We start from the raw sequence: 25,222 nt of genomic DNA, 5'->3' as shown, positions 1-25,222 counted from the left end.
AAGTTCTCTGTTCTTTTATGGTTGTGGCTGCTAAATCACATGTGATCCTGACTATGATTCTTCAGTACTTGAATTCTTTTTGTTTGGCCTCTTGTACAGTTTTTCTTTGACCTGGAAACTTTGGATTTTGACTCTTTTTGATCTGTTTCCAGATTAATTATATTTCCTATGAGGTACCTCACATTCTCTCTTATTTTTTCCCCAGCTTTTGGCTTTGTTTTAATATTTCTTATTGCCTCATGTAATTGTTGGCATCTATGTAATTTATTTGAATTTTTAAGGGAGTTTGTTTCTTGGGCAAGGTTTTGTACCTCTTGGGTCAATCCATTAGTTGCTGTTCTAATTCTTTCTTTCATAACTCATTTCTTTTTTATTTTCTTCTATTACTCTCAATTCATTTCTAAAACTATTTTAAAATCTTTTAAAATATCTCTCTCTCTCTCGTAGTAAGAAATGGGAGTTTTGGGGCGGCTAGGTGGCGCAGTGAATAGAGCACCAGCCCTGGAGTCAGGAGGACCTGAGTTCAAATCTGTCCTCAGACACTTAACACTTACTAGCTGTGTGACCTTAGGCAAGTCACTTAACCCCAATTGCCCTGCCTTCCCCCCTCCAAAAAAAAAAATGGGAGTTTCAGAGCTGTAACCAGGATAGGACAATGGGATTTTTGCCCCATGGTTGCAAAAATTATAACAATAGCTTTCGTTTATATAGCACTTTTGGTTTACAGAGTACCAGCTCACTGTAGTCTTACAACTTCTGTACTGTAGGTATGATCCCCATTTTACAGATGAGGATACTGAGGTTCTGAGATTGTGATTTGCCCAATATTGTTCTTATTGTCTAGTAATTTTTTAGTCATCTGACTCTTTGTGATGGAGGCTGGATTTGAACTCAGGAAGATGAGTCTTCCTGACTCCAGATACAATACTCTATCCACTGTGGTATCTACCTGCAAGAGCTAGTAAGTGTGTGAGGCATGGCTCCAATCCATGCATTTTTACTCTAAGTTCAACACTTTACTCACTACACTGGGGCTTGAAGTCTTTCTCCTTGGTTCTTCACCTTCCCCCTCTCCCTCTGCCTACCATTGAATTTGACTTAAAGCACTGATTTTAGGGTACCTTTTCTGCTGCCTGACTGAGGAGTGTTTTATGTGTCTCCCTTAGGGGAAGAATGGCTTGTTACAGCTTTGGTTATAAGCACCTTTCTTGCTCTACTTAGGCCTAAAGCCTTGTTCTGTATTTTTCTGTTTCGATTCTTCCATGGACAACTGAATAATCTTGGAACTTTAGATTTGAATAGCAACAAAATAGCCAGGGGAAAACAAACCTTCTGTCACAACTTTGTCTCTTCCCAACTGCTTCCCATCCTTCTTCCAGTCTTTCTGGAGACCAAGCCATGAAGCAGGCCATAGCTGGGCGCTGCAAGGCTGGGATCTTTCTTGTGTCTATCTGCTACTTGCTGACCCCAAATGACTTTGCAAAAGCTGCCCATTCACCAGAGAAAGAAGTGCCATCAAATTTGTGCTTCCCACCTTTTGCCTGGTATTATCGCCAAACAGGTTTCAGCCAATACTTTCTTCTCTCTGAGTTCCCATTGGCTGCTGGGGAACAGAGATCTTCAGACTGTTGAATTCCTAATAGGATGCTAGAAACAGATAAATATGCCTAGGGATTTCCAGTCTGTCGACCAACCCAACAGAGAATGGGGCAAGAAAACAATGGCAATAGTGTATTTTAATATATTTTTTTAAAAAAGAAATTTTGGATAGCAGGACTATAGCCCTGCCTAGTCTGTAGTTAATTTTGTATAAAAAGTCCAGACTATTTTGGCTGCCTTGCTCCTCTGAATTCTGGGATCAATTATTATTTGGTAATCAGATTTGTTTTGTTTTGCTTTTTTCTCTGATAGGAAACATTGTGATGGAAACAAGTTATTATGCTGTCATGTTGGGGATTCTGTTTGGACAGCCCTTCCAGGGAGCCTTCGATCATCCTTGACTGATTAGGAGGGTCTCTATTGATGGGAAATCACACTCCCATTTCTTGTCTTAACCCCTTGCCTCATCATCTGGGAAGGTATAAGCGCCAGTCATTACTTTACTTTTTTTAATGGTTATGATTAATTTAGTTGGCACATGGTTTTCAACAATAAATTAGGAGATTTTTATATTTTGAGATTTAATAGAAGGGGTGGGGATGGGATAAAGAGAGCCTGCTGGTTCACACCACAGCAGGACTTCACAATGTTCTGACTATAAGCTTGGCAAAAGCAATGTTAATGGTCTCCCTAGTAACAAAGAGTTACTGATTTTAACCCTATAACACAAGACCTTTGGCTTTTTACATGAATTTCATCAATCGACCCTGTTTCAAAGAGTTTGTAGCTTAAATTTTTTTTCTTATTATGAACTGAATAATCATCAACATAAATGCATGTTGATATAAAAAAAGATTATATATGAAACCAAGACTTCCTGTATAGTCTTTTAAAAAAAATACATAAATTTATCAAAGTTGCTACAAAATAATTAAAAGTCCTTCCTTCCTTCCTTCCCTGTTAGTATCCATTAATTCACTCTCAACTCCCGTGCTATAAATAGAAGAATAAATATTATCCTTGTTTCATTTGTTAGCTTCCAAGAGTTTGATCTAAGAAAGACAAATGAATTAGGTTGTGTACAGACATGTTTTATTTCTCTCCAAATGGGTGGTATGCATATTCATGGAGCTGCAGTATTGGAACTGAGCTCCCTTTGGAGTTTATATGTCCTTTGAAAAGTAGGTGTTCTGGGGTGGCTAGGTGGCACAGTGAATAGAGCACTGACCCTGGAGTCAGGAGGACCTGAGTTCAAATCCAGCCTCAGACATTTGACACAGTACTAGCCTTGTGACTTTGGGCAAGTCACTTAATCCCAATTGACATCCAAAAAGCCAAAAAAAAAGTAGGTGTTCCCAAGCAGTGCCAATCAACTCTCATTGCTTAACTCATTGGGAGGTGGGCTATATTAAAATGAGGGTCTTGGAGTAGTGAATTAGGTCACTGAAATCTTGGTCAAAGAGGCATCAATCTCCACATCATCTCTCTTGACATTAGGGAGAACCAACATTTTTCCCAGACCAGTCTGAGCAACATAATGAGCAGGAATACACCCATTAGCTCAAACTTAGAGTTTCTTTTAGTCTGTTTAGATCTTAGCCTGGCTAAGTCTTTAAGAAAGATTTCCCACACTGGTTGGTTTCTGGCCAAGGAAGCAGAGAAAGAAAAAACCTTGGTAAGAATCTATCTCCACCTAAGCCTGAGGAGAACACAATAGTCCATCCTACCTTATATTAAGTTACTTCTGAGTTTTGGTTGGGGGTTGAGCAGGATAAGGAGCTTCAATGCAGTCTCCTCGTCAGCAATGGCATTATGAAGAAAAAAGTGTACTTTGGAAGAAGAGGACTGGGGGAACTCTGAGTCTCCAAGATAATGATCATTAAAAAAAAATTTTTTTCACACACCCAGTTCTTTTAAATACAAGACTAGTGTAGCAGCAAGCACCCCAGCATACCCAGGGCGGCTGCCAACAGAGGTTCTTAAATCTGCTTTTCTAAAGGAAAGCAACTCAAAATGGGTTAACAATCTTGTTTTAATCAAACATATGTCATTTACCTAGTTCAGGGGAAAAAGGTCAGCACCCTCAACTACAGAGAATACAGAGGTTACAAACAGACAAAAAAATTCAGAGAAACATCAGCAGACAGGCTTCCAGCTGCCTGACCATTACATCCATACCTAGTCAGTTACCTGAGAGGGAAGCACCAACATCTGGGTTTTCAAAGCTGGGGAGCTCAATGGCTGCCCAGAGTCTTGTCTGGTCAAATCACATACTTCTTCTCAAAGTAAGCCCCAAAGCAAAGCGTCACATCAGGGTTTATATAGCTTTCTCCTGGATCAGAGAATGTCACGGAGCTTTTGACCTACTGCCCAATCACAAAATAAAACCAAGCCTCCCACCACAGGCTCCATGTGACCACATTCAGCCTATTAGGGGGCAGAGTATATTTTCAAATCAAGGAAGGTTCTCAGAGTCACTTAAGCCTATCAAAGGGCCCAGGGGCGGGGAAGAGCTTAGATTGCCATTCCCATAACAGCTAGTTTGTGTCTGCAAAGTGACATTGAAATTTTTTACTTTTGCTTTGATAATTCAAATTTTAGAAATAGTACTTACAAATTGGCAATATCTTTCAAGTTAATCAGTGTTTATTTTGTTTGTAATTAGCCTGTCATGGTTTTGGATATTCCTAGGAGGATGTTTGGTAAGGTAGAAAGACCCTTTGCTCTAGTGCTGATGGGGATGGGATTCACCTGGACCCCTAAAAGAAAGAAGAGCGTGTCCTTGGGACCTGAACCCAGATCTCTGGCTTTTGCCTGAGGCACTTGGTCTGTCCCAGGACAATCCTTTTAACTGTCCTTTCCTTGCGGCCCTCATGGTCTACATCTGGCCCCACCCAGTCTCCTTAGCTACTCCTTGATCCCATCCACGTTTTCCCACAGTCTTTCTGTATAAAAGGTCTATCTTGCCTGGTACTCCCCATTAAATTGCTCAGATTCTTAAAATCTCACCCACCCCAACTGATGTTTTAATTTTTTTTTTGGCTTTTTGGAGGATGGAAGGCTGGGCAATTGGGGTTAAGTGGCTTGCCCAAGGTCACACCACTAGTAAGTGTTAAAGTGTCTGAAACTGGATTTGAACTCAGGTCCTCCTGACTCCAGGGCTGGTGCTCTATTCACTGCTCCACCTAGCAACTCCCAACTGATGGTTTAATAAACCTCATCTCTGACTGAAAGAAGACTGAGTCAAATTCTTAAGAGGCAGGCCCTAGCCTTTCGTCCTTGAATTTTGGGGCTCCCAGCACCCCTAGACTGCAATAGTGCCAAAAAGCCTGGATTCAAATTCTGCCCTTCTTGCTTCTTACCTCTGTCCTTGGGTAAGTTACTTAAACTACCTGGATCTCAATTTCCTTATCTGTAAAATGGTAGGGGGAGAGGCTGAATGAGATGGCCTCTGAGGTCTCTTCCAAACCTAACCTTTCATTTCCAAAAAAAAAAAAAATGAAATTAAATTGGGTTGTGTACAGATGTGTTTTATTTCTCTCAAAATGGGTGGTATGCATATGTATGGAGCTGCAGTATTGGAACTGAGCTCCCTTTTGAGCTGGGCTACAGAGTTTATATATCCTTTGAAAAGTAGGTTTTCCGGGATGGCTAGGTGGTGCAGGGAATAGAGCACCTACCCTGGAGTCAGGAGGACCTGAGTTCAAATCCGACCTCAGACACTTGACACACTTACTAACCATGTGTCTTTGGTCAAGTCACTTAAGTCCAATTGCCCTCCAAAAAGCCCCTAAAAAAATGTTCAGTCTAATTCAGTCTCCATTCTATAGCAGAAGATTAGATGGGAAAATTTATCTTATTATCTTGTTGTAAATTTAAGTTTGCACAACAGAAGGTGTGAAAATCCCACCTCTTTATTCCATGAGAAAGGCAGCAAGAGAAGGTAGCAACTTTCCCCCTTTTCCCTGTTATGGTGAAAATTCCACCCTCCATAACATCCTGTGGAATATTTGCACGTTTTGCTTAACACATAATGGGACATTCTACAGTTGCAGCTCACATTTTAGAGTTGCGTAGAAAACCAAAGTTGTGAAAAACAAGTCTGGAAACAAACTAACAATAACAATAGCAAACCGCATCCAGACTATCTTTAGGGGGTAAGCTCTTTGAGAACCTGGCAATGGAAAGACCCATCACCGGTGTAAACAGCATGAGAACAGCCCAATGGGAGAATGGCAGGTCTACTGGCCCTGGAGTCAGGAGGACCTTTGTTCAAATCCTGCCTCTGACTCTTGCTGAGTGACCTTAGGCAAGTCACTTAAGCCTGCCTGCCCCTCACTTTCCCCATCTTTACAATGGGCATAATGAGTACTTAGCTCATCTTTATAATGGGAAAATGGGCACTTGCCTCATTGGGTTGTAGTGAAATCTAAATGATAATTTCCTTGAAGTGTCATATAAATAAAACTTAAAGCAAACTATTACTGCCTACTGCCTATTGGAAACAATGACTCCCTGAGGAAAAGTGTTATAAATGACATTATCCAAGATGAGAGAAAGTGGAAGGGTACTGATTATGCAGTGAAAGAGATCATAAGTATAAATAAAAATAATAAACAATAAATAAATGGATAGAGTGAGTAATCTACTAGTATCTATCACATATCAACAGATTCCAAGGGGTCCTCTAGAATGTTCCAACATGATTCAGTGTTTCTAGTCCTGGATCTGGAAACAGAAGGCCTGTGTTCAAATTCAGCCCCAGACACTTGCTTGACCTTGAACTTGTGTGACCCCAAACCTGGACTATTGCAATAATGGTGGCTGGTGTCCTTGTCTCAAGTATCTCCCTACTTCAGTCTATCCTTCACTCACCTGTCAAATCTATTTTCCTAAGGCACCCATCTAAGCTCATCACCCCCTTATTCAGTAAACTCTAGTGTCTCCCTATTCTCTTCAGCATCAAAATAAAATCCTCTTTGTGCCTTTAAAAGCCCTTCATAACCTAGCCCCTTCCTCCTTCTCCAGTCTTCTTACCATTTGTTGTTGTTCAGTCATTTTTCAGTCATGTTTGATTTTTCTTTTTTTCTTGGCATTTGAGGATTCTTGGCAAAAATACTAGAGTGATTTGCCATTTCTTTCTCTAGCTCATGTTCACAGATAAGGAAAGTGAACCAAACAGTGTTAGTGAGTGACTTGCCCAGGGTCATACAGCTAATAAGAGTCTGAAGCTGGATTTGAATTCATGAAGATGAGCCTTCCTGACTCCAGGCCCTCTCTTCCATATGCTCTGTGATCCAGTGACCCTGTTCTCCCTAATGTTCCCTGACACAAGACATCTCCCAACTCCAGGCATTTTCTCTGACTATCCTCTGGATTTCTCTCCCACCTCATCTTCACCTCTTGCCTCCCCTGGTTTCCCTCAAGTCTATTCTTACATACTGCAAGAAGCCTTTATGGTTTCCCTTAATGCTCATGCCTTCCTTCTGTTGATCACCTCCAATCTACCCCATATAGATCTTGTACACGTGTGGTTTTTCACACGTTGTCTCTCCCATTAGGCAGTGAACTCCTTGGGAGCGTGGATTGTCTTTTGTCTTTTTTTGTATTCCCAGAGTTTAGCACAGTGCCTTGCGTGTAGCCAGGCTTGTGGATGGATGAATTGATTGTCCTGGGTTATCACTTACCTTTTACCTTCTTTATCTTTAAAATGAAAGATTAGACTCAATGATCTATGGGATCCCTCCCACCTCTACCTCTGTGACCTTGTATAGAGTAACTTTTAGTTACTTTAAGTTAAGGAAGGAGATGGAAAAGGACTGGGTTTACCAGTTTCCCCTTCAGCTTTGGTGCTACCATCTACTCTTCATCTTAATTTAAAAATAGCTTGGTGGCACAGCAGACAGAGGTCTGGGCCTGGTATCAGTAAGATCTGAATTCCAATCCCATGTATTTGGGGTGGCCAAGTGATACAACGGCTAGAGCTCCAGGTCTGAAGTCAGGAAAATACATTATTGTGTAAGGTGGAGCTGGGGAAATACTTTATGAGAAGCAGTGTGAAGCCCTCAGCCATGACTGGTAATATTTATGAGGAAATAATTATGCACAATAAAATTACTCATCTCTTCAGGCTACGTCATGTGCATTTGTGATTTGTCTGCTGTGATTTGTGATGGACACCGCTATATCAGTATCTTCTGCCTTAAAACTATTCCATCAAGAAGAGTATTGGTTTTTCTGATTTGTACTATTGTATCAGGCCTTCTTGCAGCCCCAGAGCATGAAGCTCCATCCTCTCCATTGTCCTCTGTGTCAGTGTAATCATTGCGATAGTTCCAGATGAGATCAACCTGCAATCTTATTCTACCTAATCAGTCTTTTTAGACTTATAGGAGCATCTAGGTCACACTAGCTAGGGCATCAGATCCCAAATGGTCAATGTTTCAGGGTTCCTATCAGAACTTCATAACTACCAGAGAGATCACAGAGAGGCCTTGTACATCAGCCTGACTGGCATTTCCTTACTCTACTAGTGCCCGTGCCTCTTAAGATCTAGGAGACTGTTTCAGCTTTGGGAGGATTATAGCAATGGCAATGACAATGACTATACTAATATCAAGTGCTGTCATATAAATTATACTGATGAAAAACTCCTCTTTGACCCCGCACTCAATTCCTTCAAAGAGGCATCTGTATGTTAGACGATGTTTCATGTGCTTTGTGTCTTTGATCCTCACACTGACACTGAATTAGGCATGGCGATCCTTATCGCCTCCTTTTTACAAATAAGGAAACTGAAGGTGAGATAAATGGAATGACTTCCCCAAGGTCACGATATCAAGAACAGCCAGAGCCAGAACCCACATTTAGACAGGTCTTATAACTCTGTATTCTTGCTACTGCATTGTTTCCTTAAATACTGTTTACTAATGATATATTTATTGGAAGCCTATCATGGTACTTCATCTCGGCAAGGAGGTGGTTCTAGGTCCTCACAGATCATGCCAAGAAGGGTTATAACTTTGGCAGGCCCTGCTTTTGTTGCTGTTGAGTTATTTCAGTCCGACTCTTTATGACCCCATTTAAGGTTTTCTTAGGAACGATACTGGAGTGGTTTGCCATTTCCTTTTCTAGCTCATTTTACACATGAGGAAACTGAGGTTAAGTGACCTGGGGTCATATAGCTAGTAGGTGTCTGAGACAGGTCCTACCAAGCTGAGTGATAGATTTAAAACTAGAAGGTACCTTGGAGGGTATCTTGCCCAAATATCTCACCTTTGGAAGAGGAAATTGAGGCTTAGGGAGGCTAAGTAATTTACCAAGGCCACACAACTACTAAATGACAGAGGGAGGAGTTGAGGACCTAGGTCCTTTGACTCTTGAACCAGTACTCCATTGTAGCATGGATTAAAGTCCTATGTAGTGAAGGGCACCATGATTGTTGTCTAAGATCCAACTTGGCAAAGTTGGAGACAGTTACTACCAAAGGGTGATATTCAAATGTGAATTTGGGGGCCATACCAATGCTATACTAAGGTTCTGAGGGTTTTGCAATGGGCTTTAACACAAGGAGAAAATCACTGGGACTGAAAGTATTGACACAATCCTAGGTGAATAGAAGCATGATTTTAGAATCTTTCTAGTTAGATAGCTTTATAATCAATGTGTCAAGCAGTTTTCCCTTTTTAGTAGGCTTTGTTGGGAGAATAAATAGACAAGGAAGGGTACACATTTTAGCCTATTATTTTTATTGTTTTGTACCCAACTGAGGTGTTATAGAGATGGATTTCTCCTGTACTATCATCATTCCCCCATAACTTTGGGATTCCCAGGATTTACCTTTCTTGAAAATATCTGCCCTGCCCTACTAACTCCTTTACTCCCAAACAGAAGAATCATTGAGCCTCAAGAAAAATCCATTGGGAGTAACATGATTTTCATTTAGTGTGGTTCCACCAATAGAAATTACAGTCTGTCCCCCATCTTTGTCCCTTTGACAAAATGATGATCCCATTTCTAGTAAGAAATGGAGGGTATAGTGACAGGTGATGATTGGGATGCAGTGGTGAGAAGAAAGAGGAGTGCCTTGGCAGTTGGACCCAAGAGGTTATGGGCTAGGTCTGAGTTAGAGAGCCAGGGAAATGTCAAGGGTCCATACTGGGTGGGGGAGAAGGATTTCCCCCTACACCCATCAGCCTTTTAGGGAAAACCCCCAATTGCTCAATGCTAACTGTGTTCTCAAATACATTTAGTAGCCTTTAAAGAAAGAAAATGCCAGAAATATCAGCCTAAGGGCCTCTGCAGGAGAAAGGAGATGCCCAGTAACAAAGGTGAGAAGGTCTTAATTCCTTGAAATAGCACAGTATATTGTTCAGTCTGAATTTGAATTTTGACTCAACAATTAAGCTAAATTGCTTTCTGTTTCATTATTTATTTGATCCTCTGATCATATCTGATTCTCTATTAAAGTCTTTTATCATTACATTTGTTTCCTTTGAAAAGCTTGTATTACTATTTAATTTTAGGGGACCATATTTTATTTATACATTGTTGCTAGTAGCAACTGAAAAACAAAAAGGGTCATAATCATAATAAAAATGTTGGCATAGAAATAACTTATTCATCTTTAACTGTAAAACATGTTCACAGTTGGAGGAAGAGCTATTTGTTTGACAAATTCATCCTTGGCTCAAGTTCCCATTATTATAGAGTATGGCCACCCAGTTCGGAGGCAGGTGTTCTATTCCTGGGACATGATGGAGGTGGTTTGTCCAATGCTTTAGGATGGGAGCTCCATCTTCATTATCTTTGTGATGTTTAAGGGAATTGTGAGACCCAAATGAACATCTAAGATGCTATATACTTAATCAATATATGACTATGAGCCTAGATGGTCTTCTTTTATTTATCTCCAAATCAAGGGATTGTGGGAAGCTTGCCTTTTGAGGTATTTCATGGTATTTCCCCCCTTGGAACTCCTTTCTCTTTCCCAATTATTTTCATACTGACTCTGTGATGATGAATCTCTTCTAAACTCACCTTCTTTATTACTTTGGTCTCCCGAGTAATTTTTTCTTTCTCACTTTAACATTCTCAGGAGGCTTTTAACATGGAAGATTAGACTCAAGAGTCAAAGCAATTCTGCAGACTTTTTTTTGAGTGAAAGCTTAATAACCAAAAGAATTTGCTAGAGTTCTTGGAGACCTCTTGGGCACAGTTAAACAGGAAATAAAGCAAAAAATATAGGCTAATTATCATGGCACACAGTTTTTAGTCTTATCACCATTATTTGTTCTCTTGTTTGATGCCATAATAACAATCTTTATAGAAGATAAATGTATTGAATTATATGGTATACTTGGACATAACTCTGACACATGTTGGATATGTAATTTGGGCAAATCATTTCATTTCTCAAGGCTCTCTATTTCTCAAGGCAACTCTCTAATACTATAAATTGAAGCAAAGTGGCAGCCTGCATTGGTAGAAGAAATATATCACTGGGGATTCCTTACATAAGTGAAATCATAGATCCAGTTCCCATCATCATCATCATCATCATTGTCATCTTCTTCATCACCACTACCACCACCATCTTCATCATGATTCCAATAACTACCATTTATATAGAGCTTTAAGATTTGCAAAGCATTTTACATGTATTTATCATTTGATCCTCACAAAAATTCAATTCAATTTAATACAGTAAATATGTATTAAGCATCCGTGATGTGCCAGGATATTATTATCTCCATTTTAATAAAAGAGGAAACTGAGGCTGAGGCCCAGGGCCACAGAGATAATAAGTGTCTGAGGCAGGATTTGGATTCTAATACCTAGATTTTCCTAGAGATAAGATAGCCAATTGTGTAAAACAGGTTTAATGATCAACAAATAACAGGTTGAGATTTCTATAGCCTTCCTGAGTGGCAAGCAAGGCATTCTTCTGTCAATGATCACTCCCAAGCAAAGCAATTTTGCAGGTGATTTTGCAGCAATAAAGTTAGTCAAACCAGGCAGTTCAGGTCTCCAAATGGATCTTAGGTTCACCTTCGGTGGTTGGATTGGCCATGTGGATGAAACTAAGACATGACCACTTGCATTTTATTCTTTGTCTTTTTTCCCATCTGATCATTGCTCCTTAAAGTGAGGGAAATGCTGACTTCACATTTAGTCTATGTTTAAGTCTGTAATGAAAATACACAGACCTTTTATAGCTTTGGCACATTTGGGGCATATTCAGTGGAGGTTTTTTATTTTTTAACAAGTCAGGATAGTAAGGATATGGATTTCACATCTCTTTAAGCACCTGAAATGGGAGAAGAAACCTTTTTTATTAGCACACAGACATTTGATTTGCATGGTTTGTGGAAGGATAGAAGTGCTACCAGAATTTAGTCAAAGCAAGATGAGAAAATTAAATGAGATTTTCATTGAAACTGCTAAAATTCTTAAGAAATAAACTTTGAGTATTTGCAGATGATTTGGGTCCATTCCCTTTTAAATGTTGATTGGCACTTGGTCTTTCTAATAAAATGTGAGTTAGTTTTAAACTAGTTATAACTCAGAGCATTTGCTGATTTTACTCAATTGAAATGTGTCCAAAAGCCCTTCTGTGCTTAGTTAGCTCATTCAATTTACCATATGGTGGTTGGGTGTTTTTTTTTTTTTTTTACAAGCTATGTCATATATATGCATGCAGAAATGCATGTGTATGTATAATTATATGTTTATACCACTTCTATGGTTATGATAACCATCAGACAAATTCTTATATTTTCCAAACTGTGGTCAGAAATTTAAAATTGTTAAATAAATTGGCTTTACAAGTCACTCAAGGGTGTCACTAGATTATACTCTACGGAAGAAACATCTTTTTCTTTCCTCTTTTTAAATACTGTTCATTATCGACCATGAAAACAAAAAAATGTACTATATTTTCAAAGGATAAATAAATAAATTCTGCTCCAGGGACCATTTTTAAATTTTATTATCTTAATTTTTTTGGAGGCAATTGGGCTTAAGTCACTTGCCCAGGGTCACACAACTAGTAAGAGTCTGAGACTAGATTTGAATTTGGGTCGTCCCAACTCCAGGACTGGTGCTCTATACACTGTAACACCTAACTGCCCCTCTGGAACCATTTTTATATTTGATTTATTTGTAATATTTGAGTAATATACTATGCTTTGGGTTTCCTGTGAACAGTATTTAATCTCTCATTTAGGGGCCTTTTGCACTTATATATAATTTATATTTACTTACTTATATGTAGATACATTGTTCTCCCCTCCTCTATCAAAGAATATAAATTCCTTGAGGTCAGGGAATGTTTCATTTTTGTCTAACTACATCCACTGCCTAGAAGAGTGGCTGGCATTCAGTTAATGGCTGACTGTTGCATGAATAAGTGTTCATTATGGATGTATTTTAAGACTTTTCTTTCGAACCTCAATATTCTTTATATATATATATATATACATATATATATATAGGAAGCAGAGATTGCCATAATATCTAAAAATTAAAAATCACCTAAAGGGAAACAGGGAGGCACAAGGTAACTATAATGTATTAATAAATGCAACTTGCTTCAATAACAATATGTTTCTATTAAATACTTGTTCAAAAGATGCATAAAGTATGTCATCAAAGCAGTATAATGTATGTTTACACATACAAATATATGTATATATTGTATATAAAATATATGTATAGTTGTATGACCATATAGATATCTAGCTATATCTCTCTAATGTGTCTATGTCTATGTCTATGCTAATCATGTGGCAAGAATAAGGGAAAACCAATGGCTAGCCTGTGTGCTCCATTGGTATACATGTGACATGTATAGAAGAAGGCTTCTGACTTCATAGAAGAACCCCTTTTGGGGGATTCAGAGAAGACTTTTTATTTGCACATGGACATGGTCAAAATTCATATGATATGGATAAACATTGGAAGGTTTCAATATACCTCAATGGAGATACATAAAGACCTTTAAATTTATAACACTCAGAGAGTCATGGAACTACCAGGCCACCAAAATTCTTTCTCTTTTAGTCACCTCATCAACTCTCATAGGTTTAATTACCTTCTTTATGTAAATCACTCCCAGATCTATATAGCCAGTCCCAGACTGTCTACTTAGTTCCAGTATCAAGTCACCGAATGCCTAGCATGGATTGTAAACATGACATCCTATGGATATATCAGTTTTGACATGTTCAAAATTGATTATATCACCTTCCCTCCTCCCCAAGTTCATCCTTCTTCTGAACTTGTCTATTCCTGTCAAAGGTATCACCATCGTCTTTATCACAGAAGCGGGGGTGTTCAGGGAGGTCTATCACTTCTGATGTGAGGCTTACTGAGCCTTTTTGAAGGTTGCTTATCCACCTTTGGCATAAACCTTCACCCAACTCTCACCCGTGGCTCTAAGAAACTATAGCATGTGCTGTAGCCACACCCCAGGAAACTGTCTTGGCAGACTGACTAAACCAGGTTGAGGGTGATGATGTTCAAACCTGTCAGTGTGTTAAAGGTATGTCTACCTCAAGTATATGAAGATTCTCCCTGGAGTAAAGGGCAGATGAGAACATTTTCTTCCAAAGGCCAGGAAGGCAGATGAAGCAGGTGCTGTGGGGCACTTAGAGCTTGATCAGACATGGCAGATACCAAGGTCATCTACTGCATCTGGGCTATCACCAGTTGACTTGCCTTTGGTCCAACTCTGCTTCACTTAAATCCAATTCATACGCAAGTCAAGACATCACCTATAGTTGATGATATCATTGATCCTTTTTGAAAAATGAAGGACAGACAACAATCAAAGAGATTCAAAACCTTGGAGTCATCCTCAGCACAGTGCTCTCTCTTACCTTTCATGTATGTTTTATTGTCAAGTCTTAATGATTGTACTTCCATATCTTTTGCATCTATTCCTTTCCTTGTCCTCATGTGGTTCCAAGCCTTATCATGTCCTATCTGAGTTACTGAAATAGTCTTCTTTCCTCAGCTATCTCCCCTTTCCAAGTCATGCTTCACATAACTGTCAAAATAACTTTCCTGAAGTAGGGGTTGGATCAACTAACTGTCCTGCTCAGACTCAGAAATATCAGTGGCTCCTTATTATCTCTAGAACTAAATACAAATTGCTTTGTTTGGCTTTTAAAGCTCTTCACAATCTGGCTCAACTTTATGTCTCCAGCTTTATTATACATAATTCTTTGTCATACACTATATGGTTCAGCCAAGCTGGCCCTTGTGTTAATCCTCACACATGATTCCCTATCATTCTTTCTCTATGCCTTTTCATTGGCACTCTTCAAAGGTTGGAATACAATCCATTCTCATCTTTATCTCTTAGAATTCCAAGTTTCTTTCAAAGTTTAGCTCATCTCAAAACATTACATTGTTTATGAAACCTTTCCTTTTTTTCCCAGCTTCTACTGCCTTCACCTACAAAACTACCTTGCATAATTTTGGGGGGGGCATTTTGCTAGGTATTTATATGTGTTTATATTATTTCCCTTTCAGGGACTATTTAATTTTTTTTCTTTGTATCTCCAGAGCCTACATGGTACCTGGCATATGACATGAATTTGATAAATGAAATTGACTGATGGATTGGTTTCCTTTCTTTTCCTCTAATGTTCATAATTTGTACATCAACACCCAGTTAAGTAGATACTGGGAGCAGACAGCTGAATAAATTATAGCTTACAAATACTTTCAGCTGAATTATTTATATATTAAGACAAAGTAGCTGTTTGAGTTTGAATTATCTGTATTTTGTCTGGATTTTTTACTGTACAAATCATAATAATGATGATAGTAGTTGAACAAGGTAAATAGAGAACAAGGTAAATAGAGAAATAATTCCCTATGCTAAATAATAGCTGACATTTCTGCAGTCCTTTAAGACATATACATATGATTTCTATGTAGTGTGATCAACAATATGGAAGACTAAAATATATCCCCACTCATCACTAATTCCTTCCCTTCCCACCCTCCTCCCCCAGGAATTATGCCCTAGATATAGGTAAAAAAACAAATGAATCTACAAAACTGTAATGGATACATTGTCAATTTTATCAGCAAAGAGTTGGTTGAATTAGCTCTTAATAGTTCCCTTTATTTCTGCTTCATTGGCTGTGAATTCACGTTTTCAATTTTTTTATGCTGGCAATTTAGCTTTCCTTTTTTTAAATGAAGATAGTTGATAGCTATTTTATTTTTTTAAAAAAAATAGTCTATTTTATTCTTCCATTCAATAACTTTACTTTAAATTGTGTTAAGTGATTTTTTTAGTTTTCAAGATTTCTATTTTGGTTTTAATTGGGAAGGGTTTAATTTGTTGGTTTTCTTTTTCTTTAATAAAGAAAATAGCCTTATTTTCTGATCTGTGTTTCCTCATTTCCATTGATTTAAGTATTTATAAATATAAAATTTCCCCTAAAGTACTGTTTTGACTTCATCCCAGAAATATTATATCATTGTCACTAAGTTTATGAAATTATTGATGTTGTGATATGTTCTTTGACTCACCCATTTTTAGGACTAAGTTATATAGTTTCAATTAATTTGAAGTCTTTTCTTTAAAGGCACTTAATTGAATTTAATTTCTATTACATTATGGTCAATAAAATATGCATTTGATATTTATATTTTCCTGCATTTATTTGTGAAGTTTTTTTTTTTTTTTTAAAGCAATCAGGGTTAAGTAACTTGCTCAAGGTTACACGGGCAGTTATTTCTGGATGTGGTGCTGAGTGTCCGAGCCCAGGATTCGATCTCCAGGTCGTCCCAACACTGGAGCCGGTACTCTTACTCGCTGAGCCACCTGGCCGCCCCTAAGCAATTGGGGTTAAGTAACTTGCTCAAGGTTACACGGCCAGGTGTTTCTGGGTGGGTGCTAAGTGTCTGAGCCCGGGATTCGATCTCCAGGTCTTCTCAACACTGGAGCCGGTGCTCTTACTTGCTGTGCTACCTGGCCGCCCCTATTTGTGAAATTTTAATGCCTTAATAAATGGTCAATATTTGTGAAGGTGCTATTTGTAGTTGAGAAATATGTATTCTCTTTCCTCTTTCCATTCAATATTTCTCTAGAGGTCTATTACATGCAAGTTTTAAAAAAATTCTTTCCAGGGCTTTCATATTTTCCTTTTTTTTTTTTTAATTCAGTTTTGGTGAGATTTATCTATGTCTGAGAGTGGCAAACTGAGGACCTTCATTATTATTCTTTTGCTTTCTATTTCTCCTTCTATTCATCTTCTATATCTGTAACTCCTTTAACTTTTCTTTTAAGAATTTAGATACTATAGCCCATTTGGCATATGAACTTAATATTGATATTAATTACTTTTTGTGGCTTTCAGTAAAATGTACTTTCGTTGTTTTCCTCTTAAGTTATTTCTGTTTATTTGGGTTATTTAGTTTAATTCTGCGTGTACTTCTGTGTTCCAAATGTGTTTCTTGTAAATCAGACATATCAAACATGTGACCCATGGGCTGAATGTAGCTCAAAACTTTCCAGAGTATGGCAAATCAAAAGAAAATAAAATTGGAAAAAATCAAAATAAATAAAACATAATAAAACAGAAATAATATTTTACCTCTCCCTTCAGTCCTCTTCCAGTGCCATTTGTATTTCTCACCCCTTAATTTTATTTTTTTAGATACCATCCCATCACATTCAACTCACACCTGTGCCCTCTATATATATTCTTTCTAAGTGCCTTAATAATGAAAAAATTAGAGGTTGCAAATATCTTTCTGTGTAGGAATATAAACAGTTTAACTTTATTGAATCCCTTATGATTTCTCTTTCCTGTTTACCTTTTTATGCTTTTCTTGTGTCTCATATTTGAAAGTCAAAATTTCTATTCAGTTCTGTCTTCTCATCAGGAATGCTTGAAAGTCCTATATTTCAGTGAATATTAATTTTTCTCACTGAAAGATTATATTCAATTTTGATGGTAGGTTATTCTTGGTTGTAATCCTAGCTCCTTTGCCCTCCAGAATATTATATTTCAAGCACCGCCACCCTCCCCCCCATTGTTTATTGTAAAGGCTACCAAATCTTATTTTATCTTGACTGTGACTCCACAATATTTGAATTGTTTCTTTTTGGCTGCTCATAATATTTTGTCCCTGACCTGGGAGTTCTGCAATTTGACTATAATATTCCGGGGAGTTTTAATTTTGGGATCTCTTTGAGAAGGTGATTGGTGGATTCTTTCAATTTCTATTTTATCCTCTGTTTCTAGAATATTAAAGGAGTTATCCTGGATAATTTTTTGAAAGATGATGTCCAGGGTGTTTTTTTTAATAACGACTTTCAGGTAGTCTAATAATCCTTAAGTTATCTCTCCTGGATCTATTTTTGTGGTCAGTTGTTTTTTCCAATGAACTATTTCATATTTTCTTCTATTCGTTGATATTGTTTTATTGTTTCTTGATATCTCATAGAGTCTTTAGCTTCCATTTACTGATTTTTAATTTCTAACAAATAATGTTCTTCAGTGTGCCTTTGTATCTTCTTTTCCATTTGGCCAATTCTACCTTTTAAGAAGATCTTCTCTTCAGTGAATTTTTGTATATCATTTCCCATATGACCAAGTCTGCTTTTTAAGCTGTTATTTTCTTCAGTGGATTTTTGTGCCCATTCTATTTTTAAGGTATTATTCTCTTCAGCATTTTTCTGTCTCCTTTACTAAGTTGATGTTTTTCCCCATTAATTTCTCTCTTATTTGATTTTAAAAATCTTTTAGGAGCTCTTTCAGGAATTCTTTTTGGATCTGAGACTAATTCACATTGTTCTTTGAGTCTGTGGAATAGTAGTTTTGACTTTGTTGTTTTCTTCTGAGTTTTTTTTGTTGTTGTTTTTGTCTGTTGCCATAGTGATTTTCTATGGTCAGGTTGTTTTTTTTTTTGCTTGTTGGAGGGCAATTGGGATTAAGTGACTTGCCCAAAGTCACACGGCTAGTGTGTCAAGCATCTGAAGTCAGATTTGAACTCAGGTCCTCCTGACTCCAGGGCCAGTGCTCTATTCACTGCACCACCTAGCTGCCCCATGGTCAGGTTCTTTTTAAAAATTATTTGCTCATTTTCCCAACCTATTTCTTGACTTTTAATTTTATGTTAAAGTTGGTTCTGCTCCTGGGATAGAGGGAGCACTAGCCCAATCTTCAGGTTTTTTTGTGCCATTGCTTTCAGAGCTAGTTCTGGGGGCTTGTAAATTTTCAGTTCTTCAAAGGTGGTATGATTTAAGGAGAGGTGTGTTTACTATTCCCCTGGCCTATATTCTGGTCTGTGAGTGACAATATACACTCTTTCTCCCCTGGCTCTGTGACCCAGGGCTGCGACTTGGACCTGCATGTGGGCAATGCAACAGAGTCCTGCACCCAGTGCCTGCAAAGGGACTCCTGTAATCTCTTTCTGTACAGTCATCCAACCCCATTACCTGATTCATATGTCTTTGATGCCTGCTGTGGCTTTGGGGAGGTGTTGTTCATGCTGGACTATGTTCCACTCTCACTCCAGTATGAAAGACCTTTCTTACTAACCTTCTAGGTTGTCATGGGCTGGAAAATTATTTATTCCCATCCCTTTGTGAGTTCTGTACCACCAGAATTTATTTTAAAAAAATATTTTTAAATTGCTTAGAGACGAATTTGGGAGAGTTCAGGGGAGTCCATGACTTTTGTCCACCATTTTGACTGCCCCCTCATTTCAATTTTAAAATCACATTGAATTCTTTTTAATTTGTTTGCTTTCTCTCTTCTAGGGATTCTAGTTGAACTTTTATCCAAATTTCATTTTTGTTTTTGAGATTTTTCTGGTACATATTTTTGAGTCATTCTCATCTTCTTGAGCTTCCATGTCATAACCCGCCCCCCCCCCCCAAAAAAAAAAAACCCAAAACCAAAAACAAACCTCTTTATGCTAGGATTCTTTTTTTTTTAAACTATTTGACTTTGGGATTTATGTCAAGGAAGTGGTCTGCACAAATTTGGGGGTCCTGTGTTCTGGGCATCTGTCCTCTTGTGTCCTTCTGTTTCTTTCACAGATCAGACTGGGTACATGCTAGCTCTCAGTGCTACCAAAGTGATATGATCCAGGGCAAGATCTGCTCACTTGTTTTGATTTCTGCAAGTTCTTGACCCAATTTTGGGTCTGTTGATATTTTTCCTTGATAAAATTTTCAATATAGTGTTTCTGGACTCAGTTACTATTATCTTGCTGGGAAGTTCTGACAGTTCAGAGTAACTGAACTTCAGACTCTCCTTTGGTCTGAGATTCCTGCAAGACTGAGTCACTGATGTTCTCTGGACAGCAGACCCACAAGCAACTTTTTATTTCTGAGCTTATTCCTATGTTGGTAGATAACTAGGGTTCTTGACCATGACTACTCTCATCTGCTGTATGTAGGTATAAATCCCCTCCTCAGTCCATCATGGATGGACTGAGTAGTCAGTGATAGAGATACCATGTCATGTCAGTTCCTGTATCCTGTGCTAGTTAGGAAAATTTGGAGGTCTCTTCCTCCCATTCTAGTTTTTTCTTCCCTGGCACCCAGTTTTAGCTTTCTTTCAGATGTTGCATTCTGGAATATACCACATGTGATCTACTCTTGATCAGACCTTATTCTTTAGGGTCCACAGACCCTTCTGTCTCTCTAAGCTTAACTGGTTTGGAGAAAATGACTCAGTGACTTTTTCTCAGATTTCCTGGTCAGAATTAAGTATGGCACATTTTTTTCTAGAGCTTTGTGGAGGAAGTATGGTAGGGGAATACTTAAGCTGTGCTTTTTCCTGCCACTTCACCATCTTGACTCTGCCTCTATCCCATAAAGCTCTTAAACCTAGTGCCCAAAATGGAATTCATTATTCCCCCCTCCCCCAATTCCTCCCCTCTTTCCAATTTTGCTTTTGGTCTGGGTCAAACGTAGCTCAGCTGCTACACTACCTCCCATACTCCCATACTGCTGCTATTGACTTTATTTAATGGTGGTATGTCTGATGATTTTGATGGATCTCTCAGCCTTGCTAGTTAATGAATATACTGATATGGACCTGCCAAGTTAACTGTCACATTGGACTCTACCTCCTGCAAGGAGCCAGCTTAGTTGAATAAAGGAGTGACTTGTTGAATGTTGACTTCACCTACCAAAGAGAATTTACTCAGAATTTTCTCAAAGGGAGAAAATGCTCCTTAGTGTGAGCTATTCCTCTTCTGTTCTCTTCATGTATGCCTTCTGTTTCAGTGTCTGATATGTTCCATTCAGCTTTCAGATATTTGGAAGTCAGTCTACCAAACACAGTCAATATCTATAAAGATGGAATTACAAATCACTCCTTAACAAAATCAAGAACAATTTCATAAAATGGAGGCATATCCATCATTTGTGATTGATCTATATCAACGTAATAAAATGACAATATTATTGAATTTAATTTGCAGATTTAGTGTTGTGCCAATCAAACTACCAAATGATTTCTTTATAGATTTCAATAAAATAATAATTACAAACTAATTTTGAGTAACATAAAATCCAAACCATCAAAGGAAATAATGAAGGAAAGATAGAAATGAATAGGGGGTAGCACTTTCATACTGTAAAGTATATTGAAGATCAATAATCCTCAAAATCATTTGGTATTGATTAAAACAAAATAGAAAACTAGATCAATGGAGCAGACTAGATAAATAATAACTGGGCTCATTAATCCAGTAATTTATAAATAATAAAATGTATATTATCTAAGAAAGAATTCCTAGTATGATAAGAATTTTGAGGCAACTTAGATATCAGACTGGAAGAAATATGCTTTAGGCCATCTTACAACATATGCCACACACACACACACACACACACACATATATATACAAATAAAAGATTTACATGGAATTAAAATGCTTTGAATGAATGAAATTAATGTAACTAGAAAAAAATCCTATCCATTGGGAAGAAATCTTTGTGATTAGTGTCTAACATCAGCTAGCAATCTCATCACCTGTCTTGAGGTGAAATGTTTGAAAAATTCGTTTTCTAGTGACTAATTTACTGGTGTCAACTCTTTGTATAGTTAGCTACTCTATCCCTGGAAAGCTCATACCATATCCATTATTTCAGTCATCCTTGAGCCTTTCTAGCTTTGTATATCTACTCTTGTCACACAGTGTTTCACAAGTCATTTTCACTCTCATACCACAAGGTAAATAAAGCAATATATAGAGAAAATAATTCACAGTGACCAAGTGAAATTCATACCACAGATGCAAGAATATTTCAAAGTTGGGAAAACAGCACAGTTACTCATACAAACAATAAAGCTAGCAAAAACCACATGAATATTTCAATAGATTCAGAAAAAGCCTGTGATAAAGCATATGCTTCATTTATATTAAGAATTCTCCAAGGCATCAACATGGTAGGATTCTTCTTTAGTAGGGGAAAAAAAAGCAAATTCTAAACCAATGACCTGGCATTGCTTGCAATGGAGAAATAAATAATAGGAGCTTTCCTATTACAAACAAAGGGTAATATAAGGATGTCTCTTCTCTCAATTTATGTCTGGTTTAATTTTAGAAATTCTAGCTATGGAAATAAGACAAAAGAGCAAAATTAAAGGTAGGAACATTGACCAAGAAGGAACAAACTCTCTCTATTTGCAGGTAACATGATAAAATACTTAAAAAAAGAATCATTGAAGAAATTGACTAGATAAATTGAAAGAGATATAAAATAAATCCCCCAAATATTAATTGCATTTATATACAAGAGAAGCAATAACCATGAAGAACTGACAAAAAATGAGAAAATTCCATCCAAAATTATTACAAAATGTGTGACTTTTAAATTTTTTAATTAAGTCACAATTTTTTATTTAACCTATAATAACAAATGTAAGATTTATATAAACACAATTACAAAACACTCTGAAAAATATACAAAGAGAAAATTAATTGGAGAGATATTCATTATGGATGATTAATCATATTGCCATAATAAATATAACAACACTCCCCATATGAATTTACAAGTTTTGTTCTATACCAAGAAAACTAACATTGAAATGCTTTATAACAAAACAAAATTTATTTGGATAAACAATGCCTTTAGAATCTCAAAGAAAATAAAAATTAATAATGAAGGGGATATAACATTATTAGATTATTAATAATATCATAAAGAAATTATCCTTCAAAATTGTCTGGTCCTGATTAAAAATCAGAAAGTAAATAGGAGGAGATAAGCAAGAACTAGATGCAACTGAAAAGAATTCTACACTCTTTGAGAAATGCAAAAACATAAATTTATTGGAAAGGACTACCTTTTTTGATACGAACTGCTAAATATATATGAAATTATGTCTCATTTTGGATTAGACCAACATTTTATACAGTATGAATTAATGAATGAATGAAATGGCCTTTTAAGTACCATTTTCTAGTGCAAAGCTCCAGGAATACAAGTGGAAAAACCAGATCATTCTAGCTTTCAAGGAATTTACATTCTAATGAGCAACTACAGATACAAGATAGGTCAGTTGGAAGTGCTCAGGTATCCAAAGAGTTCAGGTACATGTGAGATGGTACGGACAAAGTGTACTTAGTACTTAGGGTGCATTTAAAGATCAGATTGCAACACTTGGCACTACCACAATAAACTTAAGTCAGTACGTCATTTGAAAAAAAAAGTTTGTATCATGGAAAATATAGAATGAAATGAGAATTTTTTTTTAAACTAGGGCTAAGGGAAGAATTCTTAAATAAACATGGATAAAAAACAAAATATAAAAGGGGTAATATTAGTTCATAGAAGGTAAAAGCCTTTGCATAAATATGATCAATGGAAATTCAATTAGAATAGAAATAGTAGAATAGAAAATATTTGCACAAAATATCTCTAATGAAAGTCTGAGAGCCTAAGTATTTAGGAATTGGCATATATCCAGATGAAGGGCCATTGTATTTATGGACCTCTGCAAATTTGGTGAACTAATTAGCTATTAAATTTTGGTTCTTGCTTGTTTAAAGAAATGTAATCAACCCCCTCCTCCCATTTTTCTAATATTTTATATGTGTATGTGGCAGGGAGGAAGGAAAGAGAAAAATAAAGTAAGCTGTCATTTAACCACATTTTTACTAGAGAGTAAAAATTTGAATTTTTTGGTTTACTTTTATAAATCTACTTGCTTTAGATCTTAAAAGATAACTGCTACAGTTGTTGTAACATAATTCATATTTGGAGTACGTTGCAATTTTTGCTTTCTAAATGCATATTTAGATGTACATATCTCTAATTGAAATTAACTATAAATATAAAAGAGGGCCTTAGCTAAACGGTAAAAGGATATAAAAACAGTTATCAAATGAAGATTTCCAATGATAAATTACCACATAAATTCATACTTTAAATTGTTAATATGTAAAAGAGATGTAATTTACATGACCCCAAGGCTGCTTTCTGTGCCATGCAAACTGAAGAGAGTACAGAAAATGAGAACAATGTTGAGGGGGCTGTGAGAAATCAAGCACACTTGACTGTGGGAAAGAACCCAATTCTTCTGACCGCATGGAATTCCACAAGGTGAATGACTAAACTACTCAAAATATTCCCCCAGGAATCCCCCTATTGAACATATGTACACCTAGGAAGAGAAAGACCCAACATACATCAAAATATTTATAGCATCACTCTTTTTGCTAGCAAAGAAGAGAAAACAACATTAGTGCCCATTGATTGGGGAATGGATGAAAAAAATACATTTTATAGTTTATGAATGATAGGGATTGGATCTGCAAAATTTCATTAATTTAGGAAACTTCCAGATAAGGAGATTTACTCTACTAATGCAGATTGAACACCTTCTCTGCAGTTTATAGTCTTAGAGAGTTGCCTGAGGCATTTGGTCATTAAGAAATTGGCTCCAAGTCACATAGCCAGAATCTGTCTGAAGGGAGATTTTAATTCCAAGTCTTAATTTCTCTGAGCCTGGCTCTTTATTGACCATACCATATCTGGGGGAGATTGGGCCACTCTAGATTAATGCTGGGAACATATTTGGTTCTTAATGAGTGTTTATTTATTGATTAATGATTCGATATGATAATATCACTTTGTAGTAAAAATGATGAGTATGAGAAATTTTGAGAAAAATGGGATGATGGACACAGATCAAAATAAGTAGACTCAAGAAAACAATGTACACAATGACTTCCACTATAACATAACTCTAAAAGTTTGCAACTTCACGTATCTCTTATTGACATCTTAATCTTCTATATTACCTATATTGACATCTATGGTTATGATATATGTATGTGTGTATATATATGTATGTACCTATTTACCTGCCTACTATAGCTCTCTCTCTCTCTCTCTCTCTCTCCCCCTCCTTCCCCCCCCCCCTTTCTTTCTCCCACTCTCTCCCTCTTTCTCTCTATCTTTCTATTTCATGTGATCTTTACAACCCTGGGAGCTAAATGCTATTATTAGCCCCATTTTACAGATGAAATCAAAGCTAGAAGTCAAGATAAGTGTATGGAAAGTCCCTACAAATTGTAAAAATTCTGAAGAAGAGATTGTCAGGATGGTGGCATAGGAAGA

General features: G+C 37.1%; 1 long non-coding RNA gene across 2 annotated transcripts in view; it reads left to right on the top strand.

The window, feature by feature from the left end:
* Positions 1-25,222, top strand: part of LOC138163694 (uncharacterized) — a 443,738-nt gene that overhangs the window by 147,021 nt on the left and 271,495 nt on the right. For both annotated transcript variants that reach the window (XR_011168897.1, XR_011168896.1), the window contains exon 2: positions 1,912-2,078. This is a non-coding gene — a long non-coding RNA (uncharacterized lncRNA). The remainder of the gene's footprint in view (positions 1-1,911; positions 2,079-25,222) is intronic.

The sequence above is a fragment of the Petaurus breviceps genome, unplaced genomic scaffold (genome assembly GCF_028583685.1).
Source record: "Petaurus breviceps papuanus isolate PSGF00001 unplaced genomic scaffold, PetGlider_PUasm1.0 126, whole genome shotgun sequence".
Taxonomy (NCBI): Eukaryota; Metazoa; Chordata; class Mammalia; order Diprotodontia; family Petauridae; genus Petaurus; species Petaurus breviceps.
This window is presented reverse-complemented; position numbering and strand designations above follow the sequence as displayed.